This window comes from Rhamphochromis longiceps, linkage group LG16, assembly GCF_057381845.1.
Source record: "Rhamphochromis longiceps isolate RC_006_pf linkage group LG16, R_longiceps_female_GT1.1, whole genome shotgun sequence".
Taxonomy (NCBI): domain Eukaryota; kingdom Metazoa; phylum Chordata; class Actinopteri; order Cichliformes; family Cichlidae; genus Rhamphochromis; species Rhamphochromis longiceps.
The window spans coordinates 32,424,817-32,439,332 of NC_140572.1; the positions used below are offsets into that span (position 1 = coordinate 32,424,817).

The 14,516-nt window shown below is 41.2% G+C and overlaps 1 protein-coding gene across 1 annotated transcript in view; it reads left to right on the forward strand.

Annotated features, from left to right (window-relative positions):
- Positions 1-14,516, forward strand: part of dpp10 (dipeptidyl-peptidase 10 (non-functional)) — a 269,654-nt gene that overhangs the window by 30,399 nt on the left and 224,739 nt on the right. The gene's annotated exons all lie outside the window — the stretch shown is intronic.

Here is a 14,516-nt window from a genome sequence, read left to right on the forward strand (position 1 = left end):
AGCAACCAAGAAAAGGGCAGAGCAAAAAAAGACAGGTGGTGGTCCTGCACCCCCTCGTCAACAAGTTGGTTAAGTAAATAATATCCTCACGGGAAAATCGATATCTCTCAATGAGCACACTGTCGCGCTGAGCTAAAGGATCCTGTCTGTCCCGCAATATACGCTGAATTCTGAGGACTCTCCTTATCAATCTTGCACCTTCCGCAATGGGTTGCTCGCGTAAACGGACAGGACATGGCTGCGACAGGCTTCCCAAATCCACCTTGGCTTTTATAGCCGTGGTCTCTCATCTTGATTACACGAAGTAATTTACAATTACTACTCTGAAATATGAATTACATCTGTAATAATCACATACATAGAATGTTAATAGTACATTTCCCTTTTTTAGGAAATGACCTGTATGTATCTGTGTGACATCAATAAAAGGATCAAGTGCTGCATTATCTTCAGTTACATTGATGTTATTTATTTATCGCTGTTGCTTTCGTATAAATGAAGCGGACATACCTGCGTGGCCGCGATCTAATCCTGTTTACATAAAGTAAACCTGCTCCCGAGCAGGTTTACGCTTACGGCTCTGTTGCTATGACAGCAAGTCCCGGATGAGCTTCGGGGAACCGACTGATCCAGGATCACGCGAAATCGTCAACAATCTAATCCGGCTAACCTACTTAGCGAGGTACGAAGAACGGGCCCCCGGTAAGGAACTAATCGTTTGGTTTACGTGTGTTGACCCAGGGTGATATCTAAAACCTGCATGACACCGGTCCTTGAGGTCTGGAGTTCCCCCACGCCTGCACTAAAATATAACTTAGTACTTGGTGGAGAAACCCTTGTTGCATGAAGTTTGAGACTGATTTCTTACTGATTTCTAAATAATCACATGAACACTTGTCACCATCAGCCTCTTGCGGTGAGTCTGTGGGAGCCAGAATTCTGGCTGGGTTGTAGGGGATCAAATACTTTTTTCACTCAATTACATTTTTATGACTTTTATGTAATGTGATTTCTTTATCTGGATTCTCCTTTAAAATGAAACTACCATAAAAATGAGAGACGATTCATTTCGTTGTAGGTAAGCAAACTTACAATTCCAGCAAGGCATCAAATAATTATTTCTCTCACTTTATATTCTATATATTTAGTGGAGGGCAAGTGCCTTTGTAAAACTGATCTGCACATAATGAAAATCCTGCTGTATTCATTCAGAAGTAAAATCAGTGACTGACCATAAACTCAGATAAGGTTCTGGTGGTGCCATAGATGGATATAGGTAGAGGATCATTTACTTCAACCTTTGTGAGAAAGAATAGAAATTTTAGAGACTTCAATATTGGCTCCATTTTTGTGCCAAAAATATAACACGTAAATCCCACCTAAATGAATGAAGTGACATTGAAACAATATCCTGGAATTTCACTCGTGAAAACTGGAGCACAGATTTCGTGGACAAAAAACCAAACCAAACCCCGAGTCCATGACACCTGTAGGCCTTTTCAGGTATAACTTGCTGGACACAAACTCTCAGCATTTGTTGAGTTCAGTTAGCTTCAGATCTTTGTACTAAAGCCTCCACCAACTGAGCATGAGACTTTTAAGGTTAACATTCAGACTTTTTTATTTATTGGCTTTTTATGTAGTTCTTTTTACATTTCTTTGTGAAGCTGTCACTTAATTATCACTTCAGACTGGCAGCATTGAAGGCTGTCAGAACAGAAGAAGTCACTCATGTCTATTGGGGACTAGATAATCACTTCTCTTCCTCATGTACAAACAACACAATTCCCCAGAAAGTGAGCCAGTTCACGATGTAACAGGATTTAATGGTGGCAATAATCTCTTGCAGGGAAATCTGACAGGTGGTGCAATTTCCCAGGCCTTTGCTGTTCTTCTAATCTGGCCTCTAATCCCTTAGCATGCTCATAGCCCGACTTGGAATGACAGGCTACTCGGAAAATTATTTACTTGGAAAGAGATTATTTGGTGCGCTGAAAGGTGATGCAAGTTTAGCCGGGGATTGTTTTTGCCAGCGTGCATCTCCAGGATGTTTTGGGGGCTGACAGGGACACAACACCAGGGGCCCGTTCTTCGTACGTCGCTTACTACATCCAAGATCAAATGACACATCCAAGATCAAATCATCGCGCTAACCGTGAGCTCGCTAATCCGGTTCCCCGAACACACCTGCTGTTGACGATTAGTACAGCTGGACGCAGTAATGTGACATCACTGGGTGTCGTAAAAGGGGCCACGCATCGATAGTAGAAACATTGATCGGCAACCCTCTGATTGGTCGGCGAAAATGTCGACGGAGCGCGCTCGGCTCGGTATTTTTCGGCAGCAGAGCAAGAACTCTTGAGTGAGGGATTTCAGGAGTTTCAGAGTTTAATCAGAACGCAAGGGAACACTGCAAAGGCTGCAAAAGCAAGGAGCGAGGGCTGGCAGGAAGTTGCTGACAAATTAAACTCGTAAGTAATTTAATAATAACAATAATAATGGAGTGGATTGATATAGCGCTTTTCAAGGCACCCAAAGCGCTTTACAATGCCACTATTCATTCACTCTCACATTCACACACTGGTGGAGGCAGCTACGGTTGTAGCCACAGCTGCCCTGGGGCAGACTGACAGAAGCGAGGCTGCCATATCGCGCCATCGGCCCCTCTGGCCAACACCAGTAGGCGGTAGGGTAGATTTATTATATTACACTATATTATCCAATATTATATTACATTATATTATATTGTTATATTATATCCTCTTTCACATTAGAGCCACGACAGGACCCACTAGAACATGGGAACAGGTAAAAGTGAAATATAAGAATATTCTACAGAATGGTAATATTTATCACTTATATTGCTTTTAGTCTCTTGGAAAGAGACCCTGGAATAATCTGTTTGTTTATAACAGCAACCAAGAAAAGGGCAGAGCAAAAAAAGACAGGTGGTGGTCCTGCACCCCCTCGTCAACAAGTTGGTTAAGTGAATAATACCCTCACGGGAAAATCGATATCTCTCTATGAGCACACTGTCGCGCTGAGCTAAAGGATCCTGTCTATCCCGCAATATACGCTGAATTCTGAGGACTCTCCTTATCAATCTTGCACCTTCCGCAATGGGTGGCTCGCGTATACGGACAGGACATGGCTGCGACAGGCTTCCCAAATCCACCTTCGCTTTTATAGCCGTGGTCTCTCATCTTGATTACACGAAGTAATTTACAATTGCTACTCTGAAATATGAATTAAATCTGTAATAATCACATACATGTAATAGAATGTTAATAGTACATTTCCCTTTTTTAGGAAATGACCTGTGTGAAATCAATAAATGGATCAGGTGCTGCATTGTCTTTAGTTACATTGATGTTATTTATTTATGGTGAAACAGTGGTGGAATATCGCTGTTGCTTTCGTATGATGACGCGGACATACCTGCGTGGCCGCGATCTAATCCTGTTTACATAAAGTAAACCTGCTCCCGAGCAGGTTTACGCTTACGGCTCTGTTGCTATGACAGCAAGTCCCGGATGAGCTTCGGGGAACCGACTGATCCAGGATCACGCGAAATCGTCAACAATCTAATCCGGCTAACCTACTTAGCGAGGTACGAAGAACGGGCCCCAGCTCTTCATTGGTATTCTGGAGGTGCTCTGCCTGTCTTGCTGTACTATACAATACATAGACTTTGTGACAAAGTTGATGAAGCATGCATTTTCATCACAGTGCCAGGGCAGAGCACCGACAGTGGCGATGGGAGCATTAAGCAGCAGTGAAGAAGGAAGTTTGGGAGGACATAAGCAGTGCAGAGTTATGCAATGTGTCACGGTCTGGCTGGCAGACCGTGGGGATGTGGGGAAAGGAGGACCCAAAACGCAGACTCTGCGATGCAAACAGTGCTCTTTATTTACAGTGAAAAGGCTGTAAATACAATAACTCCCCGTTGCTCCCTCGAACCCCGTGTGCGTGCTTCCCTCCGATATCTGTGCTCGTGCTCCCCGCTGTTGTGTTTCTGCACCCCCGTGCGTGCTGCCTCTCCGGACCACTCCTCCTCCTGTAGGGAAACCAGAGACGCAGCCGTCAACACTAACCCTCGGCGGGCATATACGAACAACACAGACATATGCTGACACACTAACTTGGTACGATAACTCAATGATCCCGCGTCGGTGGGAGCTCCAAGACTCTCCTAAGTAGCTCCCCCGACGAGCCCTGATCAGCGGCAGGTGTGTGGCTTCGGGTGTGGCCAGTCCCTCCGCAGGGCCACACCCCTCAGGCCTGCAGGTGGCCGAGCTCCATCCTCCAGGCACACCCGCAGACATACACACCCATACCTCGCCTAAACATATGAGTGGGACACAGACTAACACAGCACAGAGAAACACACATATGTACACGCACAGAGAAGGAGAAACGACACCAAAAATACATAATAATAATACACAGGTCCATGACTGCCCAGGGATCCTGGGTCGCCCAGTCCCAGGACCCTGACACAATGTGTGTAAGATAGAGTGTAGAAACCATGTGTGTGTTTGCTTGTGTTTGTGTACTGCTGTATTTCTATATAATGAATCTGTGCATGGCATTTTGGGTGTAGCGTGCAGTATTTCTACCCATGTATTCACACATACTGTCCTCTGGAGTCAAGCTGAGTAGGAGGATTGGCCAGTTGTTTATATAATAAGCATTTTACTCTCATTACTTGTTAGAAATGAGTTATCACTTGGCCTAGAGTAAGCAGCTTACATAGGTCTAATCATACTACAAGAACTTATGGAATCAGATAATGTAGGTAAAAACCATGAATAATGTGAATAATGTGTAGGCTGTGTAGTATATATAACTGTCATGTCATTACTCGACTGGAGCCCTGAGTAACTGCCTACAGTGAATGAATGCAGATACCAACCTTACAGAAATGAAAGCCGCTGGTACTAATGCTGCTACTATTAGCTACATTCTGACTATTTCCTACTCCAATGTTACATGATTGGCCTAAATTTAATCAAATATTAAATCAAATGCAAAATTACTTTCTAGGAACCCCTCTTCTACCATAGATAATTGCTGGAGGATCCAATGATGACGCGGATACAGAGTATTTATAAAAAATAAAATGCGGGTGTTACTGTCTTTTGCCACAACTTTTGAAAGGCCAACGGTGCACCCAGCTTTGACCATGTTGGATGGTTCACCTTTATTTATGTTAATGTTAATCCGTGAGAGACTGCAGTCCCCATCTCTCACAGTTCGCTAAATGCAGCTACCTGTTCCAAAAGTAAAGACTGCCTGGTGGGGTCATCGGTGCTGCAGTGCACTGCTATTATACACTTATCTGTATAATTGTATCATCTGGTATATATAAACAATTTAGTGTGATATACACAGCCAGAGGAGACTGTTATCTGCGATGTCTGCTCCAGATACCACAACTTCTCCTTTCAATGTTTGACCTTGGCTGAGAATGTGTACATTTAACATTTTTCTCAGCATAACAAGGGACCCAACTTCTAATATCCAGCGCTGTGTATATACTTTTTTTTTAATTACTGGACTTTACTATAGGAACTTTGGACAGTTTAAAAAATGCTTATTCCTAAGGGTATTTTAAATTGTATTATTTTATGCCCTTATTTATAACCCATATTTATCTTATACCATGCTCTGATGCTACCCAGTCTCTGAAACAAGTCGTTCATCCTCCCTAAGCCAGCTTTCTTCTGATGGGCTGCCCCCATGAGATAATTCAATAAGTAAAAATAAGTAAAGAGAGCCCCCCTCTACTGTATACAGAGAAAAAGTCTGAAGCTAAATAAACTAAAACTGAAACCTGAGCTTTTTACTGACAGGGATTACTTATACATACACAGATATCATTATTTGAATGTTACTGTGATTATCCATCTCTCTAACAGTATGCTGACACACTAGCTTTAGACCCCAAACACGCTACACATCGCAAATCTCTCACATCTCAAAGCACCGCCGTCACTCCTAAAACTCCCCCCTCCCTAGAAACTAAATGCCATGTTGCCATATAATTTTTTTGATTGGCCCACATGGTACATTTTTGCACCAATGGGAAACGGGAGGGAGGAGGAGTTTGGGTTTTGTTTTTGCTCGCAGGCGGAGAGTGCTTTTGAGCGCTTTCCTTATAAAACGCCGTTTTTACCGTTTCTTCCCACAGTAAATATAAACAACGAAAGTATTCGGGAAAAGACCCAAACATTGCATATATTTTTATAATAACTCTGGTTTTACGTGGCCTATCAACACAATTTAAAAACTGGTATAAAGTCCGCACTTTTTCCGTCAATTGTCCTACTCACATCTCCAATGGTTGTACGCGTTGTCATTAACGTGGCTTCACTCCACATCAGCCGCTTTGTTAGCTAGAACGCCAGTGTCGGCACATAAGGACGCTGTCATAGTCTTTCAACGACGTTGATTAGCTGCGTATATACGAATGTGAATCGCATCATTGGCTGGACTATGGGATAAGGTGGCATCGTTCTAATCCCATACTGGAGCAGCCAGTCACTTACTGACTAACACTGCAAAACAGAATTGTTAACGTATTTCAGGGATTACACCACTGATCTACAGATTAGTAAACTACCAGCTCTACATATTGAAGTACAGCATCCTGTTGCTACTTTGCCATGGTGTGCACCAATGAATGCTAAAGGAGCGTGAATCACTGAACCCATGGCACCATTCTCCTTTCTTTATGCATCCCCCAGGGATCTTGTGGGTGCACTGGGGGTGCAGTTGGGTTTTGTGTGGGAGAAGCCCACCCTGTGAAACCTTGCAAACCCTGGTCTTAACTGCACCTCATGTAGGCAATTAATATGTGCAGATCAATTAATAGTTCATGAATCTGATTAGGTACTCTGTCGTTTAGCCTACTAAGCTCTAAGACTAATGAAAAACGCTCGAGGCATGTTTTAATACACCGCTATGTGTGGTGATATTTTTTTAGTGTGAAGGATGCCTTCTCGCTGTGTTTTCAGTTGATGTGGTTTAGAAGGATCAAATGACTCTTTCCTGTTGGTAAGCTCTTCAAGTGACCCTCTCCTCTAGTGCAAAGCTGCTGCACATTTGTCTCTGGCAAAGACACAGTGGGACTGCTTTGGTGGAGAAATGATACCGTGATGATTAAATAGCTGACTGCTGAGCTGGGTTCAGTAGTGATGGCAAGCTGCGGCCTGTCTCCCACAACCCATAATTAAACCATCTGAAGAGGCGCAAAGTATAGTGATTATTTGTAGTTGGTTTATGGCACATTCAGCTGGTGCCTGCAATACTTTCTTTATCTTGTCATGTTCCCTCGTCCCCTTAAATAAGCCTCGTTCGTTACACCCCGTTTGCCCTGTGAGGAGCTCTGTTAAAGGGCTGCACTTTTCCCACAGCTTGTGCTGGGTGGCTCAGGGCTCCATCTGCAGAATTCATCCACGGCAACAAAAACACATTCTTTGCTTTTTTGAACCACTTTCAATAATAAAAGAGAGGAGCTAGAAAGACCTCAAGTTTAAGAGAAAGTAAAAAAAAGTGATTTACATGTAAAGTCTGTAATATTTTTCTTTTCAGTCTGCGAATATAAACTGTAGAGAAATGGAAAGGTTTTAATGGCAGCCTTGATTTTTTTGTACCTTTTGCACTTGTAGGGCTGAACAGTAGATGAGCATGTTTGAAGAAAGAGCAGAAATATGCTTGTTGAATAGTAGTGAAGTTCAGAAAGTCAGTTTTTTTTCTCTTCCTTTTTAGTCAATAAGCTCGTTGACCTCTAAGTGTTCCCTAGTATTCTGCTTTATAGAGGAAAGATAAGATGGGTTTTGCACCGTTAGCCAGAATTTTGATTTCAAGGTTTTTGTCACGATGCCATTGTAGCTCCGCTTTAACAAAAGTAAAGGGGCCACTTCACACTTGTGTCTGACTGAAATGTAGGTTAAGAGATCAGTCAAGTCTTAAGAATTGTCAACTTGTCTCAGTTATTATTAGCCAAGTTAGCTGCAGAAAACAAAAGCATATTTACTTGACTTTATACACCTAGAATAGGAAATACAACTAATACTGCCAGTGCTGCTTTTGAACACAGTTGTGTGCGTTGTGTGGCTCTGGAGGGGCTTTCTCATATCTAAAAAGAAGCCTGGCGATGTTGTTGTGTAACTGAAAGCTTCCTACAAAACTCAAAAGCTATCGGCACGAACAGAGGGATGGATAAAATTAAAATAGACATGCAGTTATATACCGCTCTAAATTTGGTGGCTGCAATCAAAGAAGCACATGTTTATAGTGATGAGTCTTCCAACCTGAACCACCATATCGACCCCCTGAATACTAAAGAGCTAGAAACACAAACAGCACGTCTTTAAAGAAGCACTCATGACAGTTAATAAACATGTACGACGTTGCAATTTACAGCATTTATTATAGCAGCTAAAAATAATTTTCATAATAGTTCACAGTTTTTGCCCAAATGATATTTGGAGGAAATTATAAGACAATAATCCAGTTTATACTGTAGCACATGCAAACAATAATTTATGTTTTGGTTCCTGGTGCTGTTGCATGGTGTATTTAAGTAAGTAAAGTAAAGTAAGTAAAACTTTATTTATATAGCACCTTTCAAGATAAAAATCACAAAGTGCTTCACAGAAGCTAAAACCTAAAAATAAAAATCAACCAAAAGCAAGTTTAAAAAGATGGGTTTTTAGCTGTTTTTTAAAAGCGACCACTGAGTCCACAGATCTCAGGCTCAAAGGGAGAGAGTTCCACAATCTGGGGGCCACAGTTCCAAAAGCTTTGTCGCCTTTTGTTTTCAGCCTCGTGTGTTGGACAGCAAGCAAGCCCTGGTCACATGACCTCAGGGACCTGCTGGGAATGTATGGATGTAAAAGTTCACTTATATATGTTGGTGCTTGTCCATGCAGAGCCCTGAAAGTCAAGGTCAAAACCTTAAACTGGATTCTGAATTTAACGGGGAGCCAGTACAGCTGAATCAGCAGGGGTGTGACATGGGAAAACTTGGAGGGCTTGGTCAGAAGCTTTGCAGCAGCGTTCTGAACAACTTGCAGACGCTCCAAAGAGGCTTTACATAAACAAGTAAACAAAGAATTACAATAGTCCAGACGAGATAAAACAAATGCATGAATGACAATTTCTAATTTGGAGCGCGATACAATGGGACTCAGCTTAGCAATGTTTCTCAAGTGATAAAAACAGGAGCGAACCAAAGATTTTACATGGGCATCCAAAGTCAGAGCTGAGTCAATACTAACACCAAGGCTCCTGATAGACGGTTTTGCAAATGTAGCAAGTGGACCCAAGTAACACTAGGTACAAAATTTTTAGGAGCACAAACAAGAACTTCAGTCTTCTCCTCATTTAGTTGAAGAAAGTTTCCAGCCATCCAACATCTAATGGAGTCTATGCACTTGTGCAAAATCTGTAGCTTGGAAACATCATGGGGCTTAAAGGAGATATATAACTGAATATCATCTGCATAGCAGTGATACGAAATGTGCTTAAATGTGCTCAATAAGTGTTGAAGAGGAAGTAAATACAGTACGAACAATAAAGGCCCCAAAACTGAACCTTGTGGCACACCATAGGCAAGAAAAGTAGAAGAGGAACTGTACTTAGAGGTAGCCACAGAAAAGGCTCGTTCATGCAAATAGGATTCAAACCAGTCCAAAGCAGCCCCTGATATACCCACCCAGTCTCTCAGTCTATCTAGCAGAATATGATGGTCCACAGTATCAAAGGCGGAGGTCAGATCCAACATCAACAGAATGGAGCATTCTCCTGCATCACATCTCATCAAAATGTCGTTGGAGACTCTAAGAAGTGTAGTTTCAGTAGAGTGAGCTCTACGAAAGCCAGATTGGAATTTATCCAGAATGCTGTATTCATCTAGAACAGCTATAAGCTGCTTAGCCACAACCTTTTCTAAAATCTTAGAAATGAACGGTAATTTTGAAATCGGTCTATAGCTACTGAGAAGAGAAGCATAAAGCTTAGGTTTTTTTTTAACAGTGGGTGAATAACAGCATTCTTACAATAAACAGGGACCTGGCCAGAAACCAGTGAGGTATTGATAATTGTGAGCACACAGGGACCAATAGACTGAAAGACATTTTTAAACAAAGATCCAGGTAAAATATCAAGACAGCAGGAGGATGCTTTCATTGAATTAACTAACTTGACCAGCTCAGGTAAGGACACAGGTAAAAATCTTTCTAAAATTACAGGCCTAGCTTGAGTTGGAGCAGACAAGAGAGACACAGAAGGAGAGATATTGTTCCTCACGTTACTGACTTTTTCAACGAAGAAAGAAAGAAATTTTTCACAATCTTCATTTGATGAAATTGGGACAGCATGTGGAGCAGGAGCAACAATATCACTAATTGTGTCGAATAGTACCTTAGGGTTACCTCTGCTCTTAGACACTAAGTCTGAGAAATAGGCCGCCCTCGCATCTCGAACTGAAGTGTTGAAAGTGACTAAAAGGTCCTTTAAATGAAGAAGATGGACATGCAAACGCGTGTTCCTCCATAAACGCTCAACCTTACGGCAGCAACGCTTTAAGAAGCGAATGCTGTCATTTATCCAGGGAGACGACTTTGAAACCGGAGCTAGTCTAACTTTGACAGGACAAACATTGTCTAAAATACAAAGACAATGATTATTAAAAAGATTTGTTAAAAAATGAACATCTTTATAAGGAGATAAAACTAAATTAAAAGCATCGGAAAATTTAACAGCACTAGAGGAAGTTAAGATGTGAGAGCTAACCACATGTCGAATAGGAGAGAGTCTATCATTAGTTTGGTTTGCTGAGGGCACTGTACTGCTGAAACTGCCCTACATTGTTTATTTACCATACTATTCTTATAGTTGACTGTATGTCAAAGGTGGACACAGTCACACAGCATCACCCAGTATTTTGTGGACAACTGATTTTATGTCTTGAGTTTTGCATTTTCTTTGTTTTTGGAACTAGAAGTGACCAATCCACTCTCTTCTCAATACATTAGAAACGGATGAGTAATAAAAGAGTTGCTGCTAAGGGGGGGAGGGGGGGTTACCTTTGTCCCTGAGGTTACCTTATGAAATCCCTGAATTCTCCACAGCCAAAATGACACTCGGTGTACAGGCTCATTTTCGGCTTCACACAGGCACACTTGCAGAAATAACCAAATAATTAAGCTTATGTCACATATCCCTCAGTGCTACAATGATTCAAAAACTTTAATCTGCACTTACTGAGAAACACAACTGAATTGTATTATGGGAAATGGAAATCCATGTGGATTAAAAATCTGAATATGTAGCCGCCTCTACTGCTTCAGCTTCCATCATTCTTATAATGATCTGTCTCTCACAAGCTGCCCACCTCCATGAAAGTTCAATATAAAGTCAGTGGAAAATTTCTTTATTATGAACAGCTTACATGGCTCACTGTACCTCAATAAAAAATGGCCAAAATGAGTCTTGAGACAGCTCTGTGGCTGACTCCTTGCCTCCAGGTATTCCCTTCTGCTGCATTAGTGGCTGTATCTGAATTCTGCTTCCTCATTGTGGACAAAACCAAAAGATTTTTATGGTTTGAAGTCTTTGGAGATGTCCTACATCACACTGTAAAGAAATATAGAATCCTTTCACATGCAATCTTTATATTAGTGCTGAGACATAAAATCACTGTAGGATAGTGAAAGATAGGTAACAAAAGAAGATCTGTTACTTCCGAGCAAACGTGGAGATTTGAAAATAACAGAGTTAAAAATAAACAGGGAAACAAACGTGTTTTTTGCAATCACTGAGTAAAAATGAAATAAATTTGAGTGTGGCTGTTTTGGTAGTTACTGTGATTCAGTCCCATAAACACACACGCAAATATTAACTTTACTCTCACCTACTCATTCACACTCAGGCCGCTGTGAATAAAACTCACACTTAAAAACTCAGACACAGTCACACAGACACACGTGTGACTGAAATCTGGTGATATATAGTTGCCAAGGCGCTGACTTATTTATTTATATTCTCTCTAGATAGCTGATCATAAACCAAAAAATCCTAGAGAGGGGAGCGAGGTTGTAGAGAAGCAGCTTGATAAATGGTTGGGTGAAAAAAATGGACACTTGATAGGCCACTGTGATGGGAGAGACACGGATACTGGCCAGAAAATAATAACCCCTCCCTCAGCTGTGAGATAACACCTCAATCTGTCTCTTAAAGCAGGGGAGAAAAACGGAGCGATAATTCCATTAGGGGGCACAACCAATTCTTTTCAATATCTTTAGACAATAAGTGTGCTCTCGCGTCCCCTTCTCCGAATGTCAATTGTATCTGTTGTTGCTGCTGCTCGGGCCGCCAGTCAATATGTAAACCTGGCAGAGATGGATCGGTCGCCAATAATCAGTTTCCTCTGGGATTTGCTGATTACCAATCCTAGAAAATTGAATACAGAGAGCAGACAGAGGTGCAAAAATGCATTTTCCATTGCTTTGAGCCTGGGATGAAGCAGAAAACAGATGCATTTGTTGGACGTTGCAAAAAGCTGCTCTGTGTCCTGCCTGAATGAAAGGAATGAGGAGCTTAATGGGCTTCCTATTGCTTCTCATTGAGGTGAATGCTGTTCAGTTGTCCCTCATTCTGTGCATATTAAGAGAACTGCTGCTGACATCAACTCTATTAAATACAAACCCCCTTCTTCCTGAACTGCGTGTGCTTTGAATATCCGATCCAATCAAGGCACCCTGTGCAATTTCGTTTTTGTGTTCAGAATTATTTATGTGAGCTGCACGAATAACCAAAGGTGATGGTTAGAGTCTCACACACAATAAGCAAGCCTTCAGCATCCTTTCAGACGGGATAAATGTAGAATGAATTCAGTGTGCATTGGTTAGGATGCTCTACTGCACATATACACCGCGGCAACGTCTCGGGAGAGCAGCAGCTTGTCACGTCTCGGGTGTTAGAAGATCTTTGTTGCTGTTCTGTCTGTGAGAAACTTGCATGACGGAATCTGGATCGTCCTCAGTGAAAGCTGTTGTTTTATGTGAACACCCTGCTTGTGCATTTCCTTCTTCTTGCCAGCAGAAGTCACCATTGCTCTGCCTAAAAGAGAAGAAGTTTTGCCCTTCAAAAGCAGCTCCTGTTCAAAGTAGAGTTGGCTTGATGAACTCTCTACCAGATGGGAAAGCACAGTGTTCTCATCAGCAGGCATTTCTGAATAACCTTCACAAATCAGAGCCATTATTTTACCCATTCAGAATTCCATTAAAAAAATAATAAAGATGATATTATAGACGGACATGCAGGAAACTGAAGGGGGAAATACAGGACATAAAAAAAGTTTAAGACCACTTGAAAAATGCCAAAAAATAATTTTGCACGGTTGGATCTTAACAAGGTTCCAAGTAGAGCTTCAACATGCAACAAGAGGGAATGGGAGTGAGATAAAACGTTTTTTGAGCATGCAATTTATTGAAAACAATGCTTAAGCTGACACAGGCTTCATGTGGGCTTAAACTTTTGTTCAGGACTGAAATTTGCCTTACAGTGATTACCCTTTATTTAAAATGTGGTTGCCACAATTTTTGATCTTTTCACCTTAGTCAGAAGCGAGATTCGCGGTGTTTTAATTTAGCTTTAATGTGGATGGCTGTCTCAGTATATTTGAAAATGGAAAAACACCTCTGTGAAGCCTGAAGTCCCCAAAATGGTGAAAATTGATGAAACAATTGTCAGTCCAAAACTGATAAGACAATTGAATTCATTTATTTATGACTTCCTTACACTGAAAGTGCTATCCATGTGACCATAGTTGAAGTGACACATAAATATAGAAAACATCCATGCATACAATTAGAATGCTGACTTTGAATTAAATTAGAAAAATAATCAAAAAATTAATGAAAAATTGGTTTGAGGGTCACACCTTAACCAGCAGTACAATAAAAATCTTCTGATAGTTCTGTGCAGACTCTGAACTTAACCATGAATTGATGCTACAAACAGATAAACTGTGACCATGTGAGTTGAAGACAATGTTACAGATTTACTGTTAGATTTTCACAAATCACGTGTGTCAGATACAATATTATGTAATAATTTTATTTAAGGTTTGGTGTGCAACTCTTCTGCTTTCAGCTGCTGCTGTGGCTCCTGGTTACAGGAATTTAGGAAAAACTCCAGGAAAGAGTACAAAGAGCTGTAAGCAAGAAACACAAACGTGTTTGTTATATTTTAATCATAAAAATTTGCTCTTTGAGAACCACTAACAGACTGATCTGTTAGAAGCTAAGCATTATGCTGAAAATATATCCTATGTGCAGAAAATTCTTCTTTCTTTTTAAATAAACGTATTTTTGGCACAAGATTCATTTAGACAGCGTGAGAGCAAAAAACTTTAGGTGATAGCACATGTCTAATGCCAGAACAGAAGTTGGCTATGCTGGTGAAACAGATCCCAAAATGTCACATTCTGGTCTTAACCTGTA